Below are 18817 nucleotides of genomic sequence, written 5' to 3' on the forward strand. Positions count from 1 at the left end.
GGGCTGCAGGGGCTGACTTCCTCCATCTGGCATGGGACTGCGCTGCTGTACAGGGGTATTGGACTCAGGTATTAGAAGCCCTGGAACAAATGACATTGCTACACCTCCCACACACTCCCCTTTTCGCCCTTCTTGGCTATACCGCAACCATAGCAGTGACACACAGAAAATTAGTCTCCTTCAGACTCCTTCTCGCCAAACGCCAAATTGCATGCCGTTCGGGCCGGGGCCGAGGCCGATCGCCTAAGTTTAAGGAGTGGATTAGAGATATGGTATTCTGGCAGTACCAAATGTACGCCTTTGCTGAGCTGCTCCCACTTTCCTCCTGGCCCCGTGACAACTGGGGACCCCTCACAACATATCTACTAACTAACCCAGTCTCTGAAGTTGACGGCACACAGCCTACCACTGTGGCAGCTGCTTGTGCCCCCCAGGCCCTCGACAGGTTGATACACGTTCCCCCGTTCCCCCCTCAATCCACCCCTCCTCTAAATTCTCCTCCCGATTGAATACTGCTGTTATGTGTATTATGTGGTCTCTCTCATGATGTTGTCTCTGATGCCCCATTGTAAGGATCATTCACTCACCGTGCTTTAATGGCCCTCAGGTCAATTATGTTGGTCTACTGCACCCTCCTCATTTTTACACCTGCATTAATATTCTGTCTGTACTCTTGTCTGCCTTCTTTGTATCTTTTTTGAAAAAGGATAAATAAACGTTAAAAAAAAAAGACACTGGGCAGTTGCCATGGAGCGCTTTAAAGAGGAGGCATCCCAACTTGAATGCACTGAGTTCGACTACCAGAAGCCAATGTAACTTTTTCATAAGAGGGGTGACATACTGCATTCTTGACTGGCGATAGATTAATCTAGCAGCCTGGTTTGGCACTAGTTGCAGTCTTTTAGATTGGTATGCCGGAATGCCAAATTAAAGAGTTAGTGTAGTCAATGTGAGAGATGACTATGACTGATTCTTGCGTCTTTGTATTTTTCTTCCCCAGGCATATGAGGCTCTAAATTATTAGGCATATATTCTATGTCCTGTTGATGATCCTCTTATTCCCTTGCTGGATCGAAACCCAGTCGAAACTTTGAGACACCTTAAACACCAAAAAACTTTTGTTTACTAAACTGTAAAGGTGTATTATGCGATTTGTTCTACTTGTCAATGCTCATTCCCTTTGTACAACAAACTGAAAAGCTTTGCCTGAACCACCTGTTTGTCTGTTCCTTCCCCCCTTGTTTTGTATTCTATTGGCTAAGTAGGGCACATGCTTGTGTCCCACTTGATGTATTGTTTTGTGATATTTTCTCCTTTTGCCGATCTGGGTTCCGCCAACCTATTTTAAACGACTCAGAGCGATGATCGTCTCTTTTCTATGGGGTACGGGCTGGCTCATGAGGCCCCGGGCGGAGGGAGGGTTGGCGGTCCCGGAATATGAAATGTAATATCTAGCAGCCCAGCTCCAATGCAATGGTTGGCGAGGGCCACCAGGAAAGAAGGTGAATCTGGTGAGCTGCCGGGTCCCCTGATGGTGCTCTCTCGCAGTGTTACAGCTCCCGCTCAGGGCCATACACCTTACCCTGGAATTTGCCACAGCCCGGAAATGCTGGAACAGATATCTCCGGAAACTAGGCATAGGGACCCCTTACGCCCCTGACATACCGCTGAAGATGTGCAGAGCTTTACCACATGGGGGACCCTGGCAGAAACTGGAGTCATGGGAACAGCAGGGTTTACAGACAATGGAGACCTTTATGAGAAAGGGGCCCTTCTACCTTTTGAAGATCTTCGAGACCGGGATGACCTACCTGGTGGCGACTTTCTGCAATACACAGCACTCACAGCAGCTATTCAAAAGCACTGGAAAACAGGCCTTACGGAGCCACCCACTTCCATGGGGTGCCAGTATGTTGTGGTTGCGGCGGGCACTATAAAGGAGGTGACATGCCTATATAGGCGCATGACACTAGAGTCCCTGTCCCCAATGGCTGCCCTTAAGCTTAAATTGGAACTGGATATAGGGAAAGACATCCCAAATGCAGCATGGAGTGGGATAGTAGAGAGGGCCTGGAAAAGCACACGCAATGCGCGATTTCAAGTAGTACACTTTCACATCCTACATAGAGCATACTTAACTCCAGCCCGCTTGCATAAATATTTTCCGGCCCAGTCAGCGGCCTGTCCGAGGTGCACCATGGCTGAAGCGGACTTCAAACACGTGTTGTGGGACTGTCCCTCTCTTGACGCCTTTTGGAGGGAGGTGACGGTACTACTGATGGATATAACTGTGAGAGACCTACAACCCTCCATGGCACACTGTATCCTGCATTGTTTTCCCCACACCTCAAAGAACAAAGCTACTAGCAAAATCATAGATTTTGGGATTCCTATTGGCCAAAAGGTCTAAAACCTGCCATTGGAAAGCGAAAAAGGACCGTAGTATAGGTACGTGGAAGGCGGAATTCTGCAAATGGGCTGAGTGTGAGGGCACTGTCTGGTTATAAATGGCAAGTAGAACGGGCAATGAGAAGGCGTTAGAGAGGGCGAGAGCCTGGGAAAGGTTAGTTCTGGATCTTACAGCCCCTGCAGATGCAGATGATGAGACCCGAGCAGATGGCCCGAGTCGAGCACGGCATAACACGCTGCCATAGTCGGTGGGATTCCACCATGAGATAGTGACAAAGTGTGGCACTCGTCCCACATTTGAGACGCTTAATATCACAGTGCTTTCATTGATCCCGTTGCCTAGAGCACACGTTGTCTAGCCCCTCAGGACAGCAGTGAATGGTCCACACTGACACGCCTGGGGAGAAGGGGGGAGGCGGTTGGGGTTGACTGAGTTGGGGTGGGGAGGAGGGTTGGGGGCAGTTGAGAATGGCTACTAGCACGGCACCCCCTAATGGACCGCGCCAGGACCGGCGTTTGAGACGGCCGCAGATAAAGCAAAGGTCATTATTCTTTCAATGATTCAGTTTCTTATTGGGGAATGCCGATATACAAATTTGTTATGATGCTTATTAGTGCTGCATTGTAAGTTAATATTAAACCAATAAACATTGTGTTAAAAAATGATTAACAAACATCTTACAATTACTACATTCTTGAAGAAAACACACCAATCTAAAATACAGACTAATAATTTTACATTTCAAAAAATCCAATTTAGTTTTCTTAAATAACATAAACACAATTTATAGGCATTACATCAGACCGTCATCTTTCCAGGACTTAATATGAATAGTGTCAAATAATATTTCTGCAATTTATGTGTGATATCATAAAAATAGTCCTCAATGTTGTCCTTAATTTTCTTAGACTTCCTGATTTCCTGTGGGCAACTCACAAGTATCCAACTTCTTTTTAACAAGTATTAAAAATTTAGTCAAATTGGCGTTCATTTTAATATCCCTTGGTCTAAAACAAACTACCATGGCATGTCTGCGGGTACGAACACCTCTGTCAATGAACCAGTTTTTTCAAATATCGTTTTCTTTCCGCCATCATTACTGCATATATACAAACAAAATGCAAAGTACTTTCATCCCATATGTTGCATAGTCTGCACATAGTCGGGTTAGATGGTCTCAACCAGGGCACTACATGTTGTAAGCCTGGTAAGTTGCCAAATCGTGCTTTCATAAAGGTGTTTTTCATTTTTAGAGACCATGGTATTTCTAAATATGGTTGGACCTTAAGACTTGTATATTCCTGGACCAACATCCATGTGTGGGATCTCTTAATAAACAGTTCTTTGTCTTTTAAAAGTGTTGGCCCCCTTAAATGAACTTCAGTTTGTAGATGTCAATCCTGCCTGACATTATGGAGGGCTGCTCTTAGCCAACCTAATTTGACAGTATCAAATAATTGGTCTCCTTTTTTTACCTCTAATGATTTTAAAAGATACCCGTTGGTCATACCCGTGTTTTTTTTTAATATTGAGTATTTCTTATTATTCTCGGTTCTCATTTGGTTATGATTTTATAATTTTGATGAAAAAAAAGGGCTAGGATAGGAAGGTTGCAGGGGAGTTGTTATTTTTATTCCCCAGTCCTGAAAGAGATTATGTTCTTGCATAATAAGGCTGGCGGCAGTAGATGATGTCCAAGTTACTAATGTCGATTCTCGATTATTATTCTTGAATGTGAGGAATTCAATTGATTCTATGTCAGTACATTTAATTTTCTTTAATGAGGGTACTGCATTACACAATTTTAATATGTTCCCACGAGTCAAGATATCATTATTACCCCTAGATTTATATTCCAGCGTAAAAATTACCTGCTCCACTCCTTCTTTTTGATCTGGGTTATTTAATTTAATTTGTTGTAGGCTATTTTCACTTGAGCATGCTCAATTAACCTTCCATTATGATTACTAACAGTTTGAGACCATGATTGTCGATGTTTATGTAACTACTTCGTTTCAGTTCCCAGATCTTGTGGTAATTTAATATCCTTCCAGGTTTTTAACAAATCTCTATTCGTTTCATCTACTCTGATACTCTCACTCTTTTCTCTATTTGTTTCCAATTGTGATGGCTTATTTTCAACCTGTTTATTACTTTCCTCCACTTGCAGCATTTCTAAGGACTGAATTTCCCCATTCTCTATCATTTTTATACTATCAGCTTGCTTGTTTAAGCATTTATTTTTCTTAACTGCTTGTACCTCCGATAGATCCTTATTAAATAGAGGGTAAAAGGGTTTTGTTGGAGACATTTGTTTACCCTCACCTTCACAATATGATATTTGGTCATGGTTGTTTCCAGTGTTCAATCTCACTATATCTGATGCATTTGTATTTTTTATACTTTTAGAAGCTTTATTTCTTGCTTTCCGTTGTTTTTTCCTCTGTCTTTTTGATAGATGAACTTCCAGAGCTGTTTCTGTCATTGTTGATTGTGTCGAGCATACGTTTATCACTTCTTGATCTTTTGTTTTATCATCTATTTTTTCTTTAACAACAACAGTATTGTCTTTCCATTTTATTGTATCTTTAGAGGGACAGTCGGTCTTGATGGGTTGAATTCCCACATTAGGAAAATTCCCTTTTACATCGTCAATTATTGTTTTTAAAATATCCGGAATGGTAGCTAGTTTGTTAATTAGTTGTGCACAACTACACTCTGCATACGTAGATATTGGCTGAGATTGTGCCCTTACTATTACATTATTTTGTGTTGTTATCTTCTGCTCAATTCCGGCAACAGAGGATGACGCAGCACTCAAGAGATCTATTTGGATCTCCTTTTTGTTGGACTGATCTGTTAAAGCTTCCAGAGTTAATTGCGAGGGTTTGAAGAATAAATCCCAAATTGCTCCCGCGTTCCCACTTCCTGGTACCTGAGTACCTGGGCTATGGTGTTGCCCATTCATGAATGATAGGTCCTTATACTCCTCTTTTTGTGGTCCTTGAAAATCAGGTCCTCGTCACAAGAATTAATGAATTGTGGACTACTATTCAAAACTTCTTTTTGATACGGAGTACTCCAACGCTGCAGAGTTTCTGGGTTGCTGTTGTATTCGTCCTTATTAATTTGAGATCCGTTATTTTGATTACATTTCGGCTTGTCCTGTTTTTAACTGAATTTATTTTAGGCAGAGTAAGATCCGATTTCAGTGGGGTATTGGCTTCCCTTATGATTTTCACCCCACCATTTAGTTCATTTAGAGCTTCTTGCTATGGTTGATTTATTTGGCCCAAATTAGATGGTTCCCCTATACCGTTAGCTTTTCTGATTTTTACTTGCACTTCTATTGGCATTGGCTGCCTAGTTTGTAGTAATTGCTGAGTATCTCCCATTGTTAAATTTGTGCATTTTGAGTCCTCTTGTTGTGAATGACCAGTACGTGGAATAGTTAACATCTCTAGGTCCGTTATTTGACCCCAATGGTTGACTTGGTCCTTAGTTGAATTTGACATTCGTTCGACTTCAGCTTCAGACTCAGGGTGGCCTGGTTCACTTACTCCTTGCTTAGGGGATATAATATTTGTTCTACTCAGTGCTTTAGTTGGAAATTGAAGATCACATGGATTAGTTAGCATAGCAACGGTTGGATCTTTCATAAAAATCAAACTTTGACGGCGACTTTCTCAATTTCCCAAAATGTATGGACCTTAGATTATTTAAAGGAGAGTATGTCACCTGCCTGTTTTATTTTAAACGTATCTAATATCAGTGTTTGTTGTATTTTTCTTTTCCTTTTGATAGGAGGGAAAGGTGGCCGCTCCTTTCCTTACCTCATAATACACCCTCTAAGGTGAAGAAGTCTTGCTTCTTTCAGAAAATCAAACGGGCCAGTGACAAGACCAACGGGTGCCTTGATAGGACAAAAACACCTCCAAACACCTCCAAGGGAAAACACCCCCAAAGCACACCTCAGTACTGAATCCGTTGGTACTGCTGGTAACTTATTAAATAAATTAATTAATTAATCGATTGATTAATATCCGGGTTCCGGGTAGGGCTTTCTGTAGTCTAGGCATGCAGAGTAATTCAGGGGTCGAGGGGTGCTTCAACAGGGTCAAAGTCTATTGTCACTTTCCCCTTTGCATAATTCTCAGATTTTTTAGTACAAACTTATTACAGACTCCAAAGGCTCAGCGACTTACTGACCGATCAACCTTAACTACTCGCCACACGCCACACACCTTGCCACTTTTCACTCACCACTCACTGTTCATTGCTTGTTCTTTGCTATTCATCGCTGTCAAGAGTACAAGGGAGAATGCTGGTAATCCTTCGGGAGCAAGAGCGGGATCCAGAGCCAGCCACACTACAGACGGCAGATGTAGGCACTTCCCTCCACTCCTCAGCTCAGCTCTGCTCAATGCTTGGTATATACGTAAAACCAGGCGACAGGCCAAGGCTCTTCTGTGCTCCTCTGTGCTCCTCTGTGCCCGGCAGCAGCCGGCTCACCAGCAGCACCGCAGGCCAATGCTCCTTTGACCCCTGCAGCGGCCACCGCACCAGCAGTGCCTTAGCACTTCGATGCCGGCAGTGGCCGTTCCTGCCCTCGCAGCAAATCCATAGTACTTAAAGCGCCCGTATAACAGGACGCGGTGAAGCGGGAGAAACCTGCGGGAGCGGGAACCAGTCACAAAACAAACCCAGGCAGTCATCCCAGGCTCCGCTCTGCTTGCTCATGAACTCCGGTTCGGCCCCCTCGGCTCTACTCGATACGCTCTGCACTCAAAGCCGAATCACAGGACGACGACGACTGTGAACACCAACAAAGGGAAGAATTGTGTGTTCCCCTAGTTTATTTTTTTTTTAACTTTATTTTTTCAGCAAGATGAACAACATAATCCCCCCCAAAATTGGCATCGTTAGAAAGAAAATACAGGTGTACACAGTTCATTGTCCCAGTATGGCTCCAGCAGGTGCAGATATAACAGTAGATACAAGAGCCAAATCCTCGGGATGCAAAGCAATCATAGAAACTGACATTAAGGAAACTTGTGCATAGTCATCAGGGCATTACCCCAACACCAGCTCTCCCTCCCCACCTCCAGCCTCCCCGTCCTCAGGCCCGACTCCTCAGGGGAGAACAATTCAGCACTGGTTGCATCGGAATCGCTGCCAACTGACCCCACAGCGCACATCATACGCCGGCGAGCAAGTCCTCCTGCAGCCGCTCATCCTTACGCGTACGCTGCATGTGTGTCTCCTCAGCCAATGTCCATTCCCCAACATCCCGAAGCCACAATGACATGTCCAGTGCCCTCTGTCCCATCCAGGTAATAGCCACTCATCTCCTAGCCAGCACCAAGAGCAGCTGCAACATTTTGTATGATAGGTTCCTCTTCCTAGGTTTAGGGACCAGGGCCAGCAAGAAGCGGGGTCAGGTCAATACGCAGGCTCGTGATCTTCCGGATGTGGACTACCACTGCCTTCCAGAAGTCTCCGACCAGCGGGCACTCCCAAGCCAGATGGAGAAATCCGTCTCTGACTATACCGCATCTAGGACAGGCATCCAATTTATCCGCGGCGATGCGGTGTAAAGCAACTGGGGTCATGTAAGTGCGATGTACAAAATTGAAATGGATCGGTTTGAAACGTGCATTACACGACACCTTCCTGGTAAGTGTCCCTATTCGTTTACATTGTCCCGGGTCCAAGGCGACCCCTAGATCCGCTTCCCATGCCGCCCAAGACGGGGATATCGGGGGGGGCCGAATCACATATCATAGCCGTATATAACAGCGTTATCAGTCGCCGTCCCCTGACAATAGGATATTCAAAGTAGGGGACACCTGGGGCGCCTCCGGATATTGTGGCCAGGTCGCCCTCGCCATGTCCTGCAGGCCGCTATAATGGAGATACTGTCCCTCCGTGAGCCCAAAGGCCTCCGTAGCCCTCTCCAGGGTCACGAAAGAGTCGTCCGAGGACAGGTCTGCCAAAGTCTCACAGCCGCCCTCACGTCATTCCCGTAATGACATGTGTTCCTCCATCAGCGTCACCGGTGCCAATATCCACACCGGTAGCTCCCTATGAAATGGGGCCCGCCTCAACACCCTCTCCACAACTCGCTGCCAAAGTCCCGCAGTGTGTCGAACAACATACGGCAGGGATTCATCCGCTCCTCTACCCCGCATCAGAGCCACCTGTAGCATCCTCTCATCCGCTCTACCCGCCAGGAGTCGCAACTCCCAGTTGTCTGTACCCGCGAACCAGCGCGTGGCTGGCAGAAGTTGGGTCGCATAATAGTATAGGTCGGGGCCTCTAGACCCCCCTCTTCCCAGCGTCTGACAGCCGTGCGTAATGCAACCCTGCTACGCCTGCCCACCCAAAGCAAGGAGGTGAGCAGCGTATTAAGTTTGTTGAGTATACGAGGGGGGAGAGGGCACAGGGTATTCTGCAGGATATACAACACTCTTGGCAACATCATCAACTTCGAGACGGCCAACCTTCCCATGAGAGAGAGTGGGAGCGTATTCCAAACGGACACGGACTGCTGTAGGGAACTGAGCACTCGGTCGGCGTTCCGGGCCAGCAACTGCTCATCGGACACGGCCACTTGGATTCCCAGGTATCGGAAGGCCTCCAGTTCCCACCTCAGTCCCAGGTACGGAAAACCCACTCTGGGGTCCTCATCACAGCCCGCAAGGGGGAAGATCAAGGACTTCTCAGGATTAAGGCGCAGCCCAGAAGCTGCACCAAAACGATCCAAATGCCGTAACAGGAGCAGCAGCGACTCCCGGGGGGAGGTCAGGTAGAACAGCGCGTCATCGGCGTACAGCAAGACCAAGTGCACAGTATCCCCCACTTGTATCCCCCAGGGGGCCATCTCCGCTCGGAGCGACACCGCCAGGGGCTCAATCGCCAGTGCGAATAGGAGCGGCGCCAGGGGGCACCCCTGACGGGTGCCCCTGCCCAGTTGCCACTCCTCCGATCGGGCCGCCCCGAGTCTGACCCTGGCCGTAGGCGCACTGTAGAGAATCCGGATCCAGGCGCAGAAGAAGGGCCCCACCCCAGCCATCCAAAGCACCTCCAAAAGGTACCCCCAGCTGACAGTATCAAAGACTTTAGCCAGGTCTATCGACACCAGGACCTGAGGATCCTCCCTATCTCGCACTTCATGGAGAACGTGGTTTAAGCGCCGAAGGTTCATGGCGGCGCTGCGGCCCGGGATGAACCCACATTGATCTTGATGGACTAAGCGCGCCATATGTGGCGCCAGCCGGGTGGCTAAAATCTTAGTGAGGATTTTTGCATCAGTGTTGATTAGAGTGATAGGCCGGTAGGCCGCGGGATCACAGCCATCCCCTACCGGCTTCAGAAGCATGCAGACCTCACCCTGTTGCATGGTGGGTGGGAGTGTGCCACGCTCCTGTGCCTCATGGTAAACCTGCAGGAGATGGGGAGCGAGGGTATCCGCAAACGCCTGATAGAACTCTGGTGGAAAACCATCTCCACCCGGCGTCTTAGCCGTCGGTAGGGCGGCCAACGCCACTCTGACCTCCTGAAGCGTCACGGCAACGTCCAGTTCCTCTGCATCCTCCCCAGAGAGGGTCTGGAGGGTCAAACCTCGAAGTTATGGCTGATACGATGCCTCCGTCACTAGGGGGTCCGCTGTATACACCGCCTGCAGATGAGTGTGAAGCACCGCGAGGAGGTCCAACTCCGAGTGTACCAGGTCCCCAGCGGGGTTTCTCAACGCCACTATCCGTGCAGGTGCCGATTCCCTCCGAAGAATCCAGGCCAACAGGCGGCCCGATTTGTCCCCTTCACGGTGGAGTCGCTGGCGATATCGGCCGAGAGTAAACCTATCCAGCCGGGTAAGGATATCATGAACGCCCTCACGGGCCGTCCGCTCAGAGTCCAGGTCTGACCCATCCGGTTCCGATAAGGATTGACAGTGGCAGAGGCGCTCCTCAGCATACTTGAGCTCCCGAAGCAGCCCCATAAGTCAGGCCCATACATGCGCCCCGCACAACCGCCTTGAGAGCGTCCCATTTGGTCGCATAAGGCATGTTGCCATCTCCCCAGTTTAGGTCCAAGTAGGTACGTAGGATCGTCTCCACATGTTCCCTTCCTACCGGATCCTGCAGGAGATCCCCCGGCATCCTCCAGGTCCACGGGCGGGAGGACTGGTCCACCCTTTGTACTACGCACGTTACAGGCGAATGATCAGACAAAAACCGAGCCTGATGGGTGACCGATAAGACAAGGGATGCGCCGAGATTGGCAGCAAGGACTCTATCGAGCCTACTATGTGTATTGTGCGTGGGGGTGTAACAAGTGTATAGTTTCATTCCCGGATTACCGAGGCGCTACACATCAACAGCACCCAGGTTATCCATCACCTCCCGGAGACGCGCCGTCATCCGCGGTTTCGTACCCGCGCGGGGAGGATGCCTGTCCAGCAGCGGATCTAGTACACAATTAAAATCTCCAAACCAGAGGAGGGGGGCATCTAAATCTGAAACAATAAGCTCCTGTAAGTTGGAAAAGAAACTCGGGTCATCTACATTGGGTGCGTAGGAATTCAACAGCAGGAAATCCCTCCCATCCAGCTTCACCCGTAAAAGTATATATCTGCCCTCAATATCTGCCTCGGCAAACTGAACCGCCAGGGGAACCCCGGGTGCCACCCAGATCAGGATCCCCCTAGCATAGGTAGAGAAGGAGGAATGGAACATCTGACCCCTCCACTTCTTTGCCAGCTTAAGAGCACCCTCCTCATTCAGATGCGTTTCCTGCAAAAACGTCACAGAGACTCCATGGCGGCAAAGAAAGGACAGTACCCTGTGTCTCTTAGTGCAGGTGCCCAGTCCACGCACGTTCCAAGTTAAAAATTTGTATCCCATCCGGGCAACCAAATATAGCATCTGCAAGCAGCCTCCCAGGGGCTCGAACAACGGTACACTCGATGCCAAAAACAGTTTCCCCCCATAACTCCCTCCAACCCCACAGTCCCCCCAACCACTCAAACTCTGAAGAAATACCCCCCTCCCCCACCCACGAGCAGGAGTAGCGTAACCACAAAACATGCCACCCCGCCCTCCCCCTGCCAGTGCCAGGACGTACACAGCCACCCCATTCACCCCCCCACCACACACGCACTCAACCACAAACAACCCCCCCCTCAAGCCCCCTACCGAACCCAGCAAAGAGTAGTTGCACTCTCCCCGGTGCGACCAGTGCAGTGTAGGTCCCGTTCCATCGAGTAGCTCCTCCCCCCCAACCCCCAACAGATCTCTCATATGGAAAAAGAAACAATGAAGGCCCTCCAAGGCAGATAGTCACCAAATGTCAAACGCTGCCGACAGCAGTTCTCAATCAGGAATGCGACCCAGGCACAGGCCAGTAGGTCAAACACATAGAACAGCCAGGAGCCACATCACCTCAGGATGAAACCGGTACCTGCAACAACTCAGTCCCTCCTGTTTCCGGGATCACAGGAGCAGTGAGGAGCGTGTTCTGTATCGTGTCTTGCAAGGTGTCAGGGACCAGGCCCTCCTCTGGGTCCACCTGACTCGGGTCCCCCAACTCAGACTCACCCGGCAAAGGCTCCAGAAGCATAGCACCGTCCTTGCCCACCGTAATCCTAGTTTCCTCCGGGTCAGCCGACCCAGATCCGCGCCTCCATCTGCTACGGCGTCTCCGTGAAGGCCGTGTTCCCCAGGTCTCTCGGGGTCCCACCCGTTCCCCGGGCGGGAGGTCGTCGCCTCGGATTTCCAGCCACTCCCAAACCTCCGCCGGAGAGTCAAAAAAGTGCACCTTCCCTTGCGAGAGTACCTTGAGCTTTGCGGGATACAATAGCATATATTGCAGCTTCATCTCGCGCAGCTTCCTTTTCACCCCAAATAGGACTTCCTCTGCTCCTGGACTTGTTGCGTGTAGTCAGGGTAGATGGACACCAGGCTGTTCTCGATGGTGAGATCCGCTGTTTCCCGTGCCGCCCGCAGAATACAATCGCGATCTCTATAGTTCAGGATTTTGGCGATCAAGGCTCGCGGGGGCGCACCGGGGCGCGGCGGCAGGACCAGAGCACGGTTCGCTCGCTCGATGACAAAGACGTTTGAGAGGCCCACCGGGCACAGCGTTGTACGGATCCATGTTTCCAGAAAGCGCTCAGCGTTCCCCGCCTCCAGCCGTTCTGGCACCCCAAGGACCCGTATGTTGCTTCGGCGGGCCCTTCCCTCTGCATCCTCAGCCCTTCGCTCCAGAGCCTGTGTCGCAGCTGTGAGGTGCGTGACTGTCTTTTTGAGAGTGGCCACCTCTCCCTGCAGCTTCGCAATATTCCCCTCGGCATCAGTGACCTTATCAGCAACCTTACGAAGGTCAGTGCGCAGCAGGTTGATGTCTATGGAGACCGTCTCGATCTGCCTCTCTAGTGCAGTATGTGAGCCCTGTATGGCTTTCAACAAATCCGCCCGTGTTGGCTCCCCAGGATCTCCCGCTCCCTCATCCTGGCCTGATTGGCGCGTAATCCGTTGGGAGGGCAGCCGCTGCGTAGTGTATGGGGTGATGGTGTTGGGCTGCGTGGCACGCGACATTCTGTCTTTACGCATGGCCAGTGCCCAGAGCGCTCACCAGCCACTCGGGGTGCCCCCTCAGGTTGTAACAGCACTGGGCACCCTCAGATCTGAAGTCCCAGGCGACACCCAGTCAATGGGTACAGGGATGCAGTGACGTAGGGCGACCCCCCCAGGCACAAAGCGTCGACACCGCGTGAAATGGGTCAAGATCCAGGCCCCATCAGCCTCAGTCCGGTGAAGCGGACCCACACCACACACCAGTCCCCTTCGGTGCGCCGCCCCCCGGAACAGGCAAGTCAGTGTGGAGGGGGGATCAGGATATGGAACGCCACTCACCGGAGCGCCCTCCGGGCCCCCAATCCTCTCCCAGCAGGGCGTATATGGCCGCAGAGCAGCTCCACTCCCAGGGGTCTCAGACCCTCTCCAGCAGTCGGATCGGCGTGTTCGGACCTTCCAATGGCCGCCAGCCGCCAGCAGGGGAAAGTCGCCACAACGGGGCAGGCCAGAGGACCACGAGCCAAGCCACCTCCGTCACGCACAGCCTCCGTCCTTCCGCCGGGCACCCAAAGGACGGGGTCGCTAGGGCCGACAGGGTCTCCTCACCGTCACTGCAGGCGTCTCCCACAGCCTCCACCTACTCCGCGATGCGGCGCCGGTGAGAAAGGCCTTCCGGTGCGGCCACCTCCGCGGGTGCCGGCCGATATGGCACTCCCGTGGCAGCAACCAGCAGGCTCTAGGGTCCACCACAGCAGCCGTAGATGGCAGCAGGCTCCGGCACGGGTATGAAGGCGCCGGGCCCTCCGGGAGCCACAGGGGATTGGGTCCGCTCCACCTCAGTCACTCCCGCCTAGGCCTCAGACCCCGGCCTCTTGTAGTTAGAGGCCCGGGGCTCACCCACATCAGCTTGCGGTTCGGCTGTGCGCCCCGGCTTTCACCGCCGCCACTCACAGGGGGGGTCACCAGTGGGAGGGGATCCTCCGACCACCGCCGCAACCGGTTCCGAGCACTTACAGGATATATAAGCAGGATTTATGGGTTCTCAGGCCGGGAGCTAGCGGAGCTCACGTCCTGCCGGCCATGCTGCTTGGCCACGCCCGTGTGTTCCCCTAGTTAGTAAAAAAAAAAAAAACAGCATAAGTCTTGGCTGCTTCTGCTGCACCCAGAGTCTTATGCGTCTTTGCAGTCTAATTTTTCTGTCTGGAAAGAAATTGTGTCCTGATTTTCTGCACCCAGTAAGTCCAGGTGCAGAAAAACCTAACCACTGATAATCAGGTAGAATAAAATGAACACATGAAAGTACGGCTTAATTTCATCGCCCTTGATTCATACTCTGGACCATAGTTGAGGGATAGGTCTAGGCATAGTCCTCGCAGCACACAATAGATTTGCTTAAGGCAGAGGCCAGAGCTCAAAAGTCAGAATACCAGATACAAGTAGGTGGTAACTCAGTGCAGGGGAAAATGCCTGTTGTCCGTGGAGGGGTCATTCCCTCCATTTTTTTTTTTTAATATCTGTTTGGTGCCAGTTCATATGACTTTAATTGCTGCCTTTGAGATTCTGTATTACAACTCCATGTATCCTTTGTGAGTTAATAAAATGTTGAAAATTCTACAAATCCTCACTCCTACATCCAAGTACTCTCAACAGCTCAACATTTTCAAAATTCTGCATTGATTTGGCTTGTAAAGTATATTTTTGGAAATGTACATGTATTAACTATTTCATTTTCATACTATAGATGATTGAAATTACGGACAAAGAAAGCAAGATTTAGCACAAGGCAACTGAATGTCGGTGCCATAAGAAGGATTACTTTGAAAATCTGAAGGACATCCAGCATTCTTTCAAAAATGTAGGTGTGGAAAGTACTATACCTGTAAGTGAAGTCTCTAATTTTGCATTTCATTAACCCAGAGCCAAGCCATATCTGTGCACACAGCATCAGAAATAATGTAGAAAGACCGCTTCAGCATCCTCATCTGAAATATTATCAGAAAGACAAATTGCCTCAGCATGGCAGAATAACATTCATCTAAGGCATCATGTAATTCTAGAGAGGAAGCACACACTGCATAAAAGAAAGTTACAACTAAAGGTTTCTTCTGGATACTATCAAAGAAAAGACGCTGAAAGAAGACTCCGAAGTTGACACGTTAACAACCAAAAGATTGGGAAATCACCTTTGTTCAACAACCGTTTTTAACCAGTTATGCAAGTTTGAGACTATCTGCCTCTGGATAGGACACCACGACCCACACTGCTCACTCTTGCGAAAACCTTAAAAATTCACCACTTTATTGTGTTAATGACCATCTCAAATTGTTTCCTTTTTTTGTGTACTGTTCTGTAATTATATGTAAATCGCCTCGACATTATCTGTTGTGCAGGAGTGAGATGTACAACTGTTAAGTATAAAAATGGATTAAAGGAGCACTGTTGCGCTATAGCTACTGTAAATAAATCCTCGTCTTCAGAACTATAAACCTTAACCTCACACCTAATATCGCATGGGTAAAAGGAACTGATGTTCTGCGACTAATGATCCACAATAGTACTGTGCACGTTCTAACGCCCAGTTACTGCCATTACATCAGTGCAAAAAGGTACTTATCAGTTTAATCATTAAATATCAGACTAACACCTTATTACTGCATTGCTAAGAACCTATACAAATAGATTTGAGAAAAACTTCAGTCACAAAATAAGTTGCTGCCGGATAGGCTATAACCTAAAGACTATTATCTGCTAGAAAAATTTCAACTGATGTTACAGGGATGCTTCCAGACATATTTTGCTCAATTCAAGTGTTAAGAAGATTATACACAATTTCTTTTAGAGATAAATGCTGAACATTTTCTAAACAAGCCCAACTCTAAAATCAGGTTCACTCTTACCGTGGCATATAGGCAAGAGAAAACTAAACATAGAGATACTAACTCTAGGAATCCACCTTATAAAAACACGGACTGTGAGAACAAATTCAGTGTTCAAACCCGCCTCATTCGAGGCAAAATAACCAAAGTTGGGGAAAAAAGTTATCTGTGCCAAAAAAGATACAGCCATTAATCTTATCTCACAGAATTTGACAGAATGCACACTGGGGAAAACCACTCTCAGTGCAAAGTATGCCAAAAAAGTTTCAGGCGTAAATCTTATCTCACTGAGCATATGAGAATCCACACTGGGGAAAACCACTCTCCCTGCAAAGTATGCCAAAAAAGTTTCAGCCGTAAATCTAAACTCACTGAACATATGAGAATCCACACTGGGGAAAAACCTTATCAGTGCTCTGAATGCCAGAATTGTTTCAGTGACAAAAACAGTCTCACTCGGCATAGAAAAACCCACATTCGTGATAAACCTTATCAGTGCACTGATTGCCAAAAATGTTTCATTGACAAAAACAGTCTCACTCAGCACAGAAGAACCCACATTAGGGATAAACCTTATCAGTGCTCAGAATGCCAGAAATGTTTCAGTTACAAAAGTAGACTCACTGAACATGCAAGAATCCACTCTGGGGAAAACCCTTATCAGTGCTCTGAATGCCCAAAACATTTCCACCGTAAATCACTTCTAACTGCACATTTGAGATTCCACACTGGGGAAAAACCTTATCAGTGCTCTGAATGCCAGGAAAGGTTTTGTAGCAAACAAAGTCTTTCTCGACATGCAATAACCCATTCTGTGGAACAACCTTATCAGTGCTCTGAATGCCAGAAATGTTTCAGTATAAAAAGTAGTCTCACACAGCATACAAAGATCCACGCTTGGGGAAAACGTTATCAGTGCTCTGAATGCCAGAAATGTTTCAGTCAAAAAGGCTGTCTCACTCGGCATACAAGAACCCACACTGGGGAAAAAGCTTATCAGTGCTCTGAATGCCAGAAATGTTTCAGTCAAAAAGGCTGTCTCACTCGGCATACAAGAACCCACACTGGGGAAAAACCTTATCAGTGCTCTGAATGCCAGAAATGTTTCAGTGAAAAAGGCTGTCTCACGCTGCATATAAAAACCCATACTGGAGAAAAACCTTATCAGTGCTCTGAATGCCAGAAATATTTCCGAGACAAAAGAAGTCTTTCTCGACATACAATAACCCACACTGGGGATAAACCTTATCAGTGCTCTGAATGCCAGAAATGTTTCAGTTACAAAAGTAGACTCATTGAACATGCAAGAATCCACTCTGGGGAAAACCCTTATCAGTGCTCTGAATGCCCAAAACATTTCCACCGTAAATCACTTCTAGCTGCACATTTGAGATTCCACACTGGGGAAAAACCTTATCAGTGCTCTGAATGCCAGAAAACGTTGTGTAGCAAACAAAGTCTTTCTCGACATGCAATAACCCATTCTGTGGAACAACCTTATCAGTGCTCTGAATGCCAGAAATGTTTCAGTACAAAAAGTAGTCTCACACAGCATACAAAGATCCACGCTTGGGTAAAACGTTATCAGTGCTCTGAATGCCAGAAATGTTTCAGTCAAAAAGGCTGTCTCACTCGGCATACAAGAACCCACACTGGGGAAAAAGCTTATCAGTGCTCTGAATGCCAGAAATGTTTCAGTCAAAAAGGCTGTCTCATGCTGCATATAAAAACCCACACTGGGGATAAACCTTATCAGTGCTCTGAATGCCAGAAATATTTCCGAGACAAAAGAAGTCTTTCTCGACATACAATAACCCACACTGGGGATAAACCTTATCAGTGCTCTGAATGCCAGAAATGTTTCAGTTACAAAATCAGTCTCACTCAGCATATAAGAGCCCACACTGGGGATAAACCTTATCAGTGCTCTGAATGCCAGAAATGTTTCAGTTACAAAAGCAGACTCACTGAACATGCAAGAATACACTCTGGAGAAAACCCTTATCAGTGCTCTGAATGCCCAAAACATTTCCACCGTAAATCCCTTTTAACTGCACATTTGAGATTCCACACTGGGGAAAAACCTTATCAATGCTCTGAACGCCAGAAAACGTTGTGTAGCAAACAAAGTCTTTCTCGACATGCAATAACCCATTCTGTGGAACAACCTTATCAGTGCTCTGAGTGCCAGAAATGTTTCAGTATAAAAAGTAGTCTCACACAGCATACAAAGATCCACGCTTGGGGAAAACGTTATCAGTGCTCTGAATGCCAGAAATGTTTCAGTCAAAAAGGCTGTCTCACTCGGCATACAAGAACCCACACTGGGGAAAAAGCTTATCAGTGCTCAGAATGCCAGAAATGTTTCAGTCAAAAAGGCTGTCTCACGCTGCATATAAAAACCCACACTGGGGAAAAACCTTATCAGTGCTCTGAATGCCAGAAATATTTCCGAGACAAAAGAAGTCTTTCTCAACATATAATAACCCACACTGGGGAAAAACCCTATCCATGCTCTGAATGTCAGAAATGTTTCAGAGACAAAATCAGTCTCACTCAGCATATAAGAACCCACACTGGGGAAAAACCTTATCAGTGCTCTGAATGCTCAAAAGATTTCAAACTTAAATCACTTCTAACTGCACATGTCAGATTCCACACTAGGGTAAAACGTTATCGGTGCTCTGAATGCCAGAAATGTTTCAGTGTAAAAAGCAGTTTCATTCAGCATACAAGAACCCACACTGGGGAAAAACCTTATCAGTGCTCTGAATGCCACAAATGTTTCAGTACAAAAAACAGTCTCATTTATCATATAAGAACCCACACTGGGGAAAAACCTTATCAGTGCTCTGAATGCCAGAAATGTTTCATTGAAAAAAGCCGTCTCACTCATCATATAAGAACCCACACTGGGGAAAAACCTTATCAGTGCTCTGAATGTCACAAATGTT

The 18817-nt window shown here is 47.9% G+C and overlaps 1 long non-coding RNA gene across 1 annotated transcript in view; it reads left to right on the forward strand.

Annotated features, from left to right (window-relative positions):
- Positions 1–15447, forward strand: part of LOC144805816 (uncharacterized) — a 47516-nt gene extending 32069 nt beyond the window's left edge. Inside the window, exon 4 of the long non-coding RNA XR_013605605.1 lies at positions 14729–15447. This is a non-coding gene — a long non-coding RNA (uncharacterized LOC144805816). The remainder of the gene's footprint in view (positions 1–14728) is intronic.
- The last annotated feature ends 3370 nt before the right edge of the window (positions 15448–18817 follow it).

The sequence above is a fragment of the Lissotriton helveticus genome, assembly GCF_964261635.1.
Source record: "Lissotriton helveticus chromosome 1_1 unlocalized genomic scaffold, aLisHel1.1 SUPER_1_unloc_27, whole genome shotgun sequence".
NCBI classification, from domain to species: domain Eukaryota; kingdom Metazoa; phylum Chordata; class Amphibia; order Caudata; family Salamandridae; genus Lissotriton; species Lissotriton helveticus.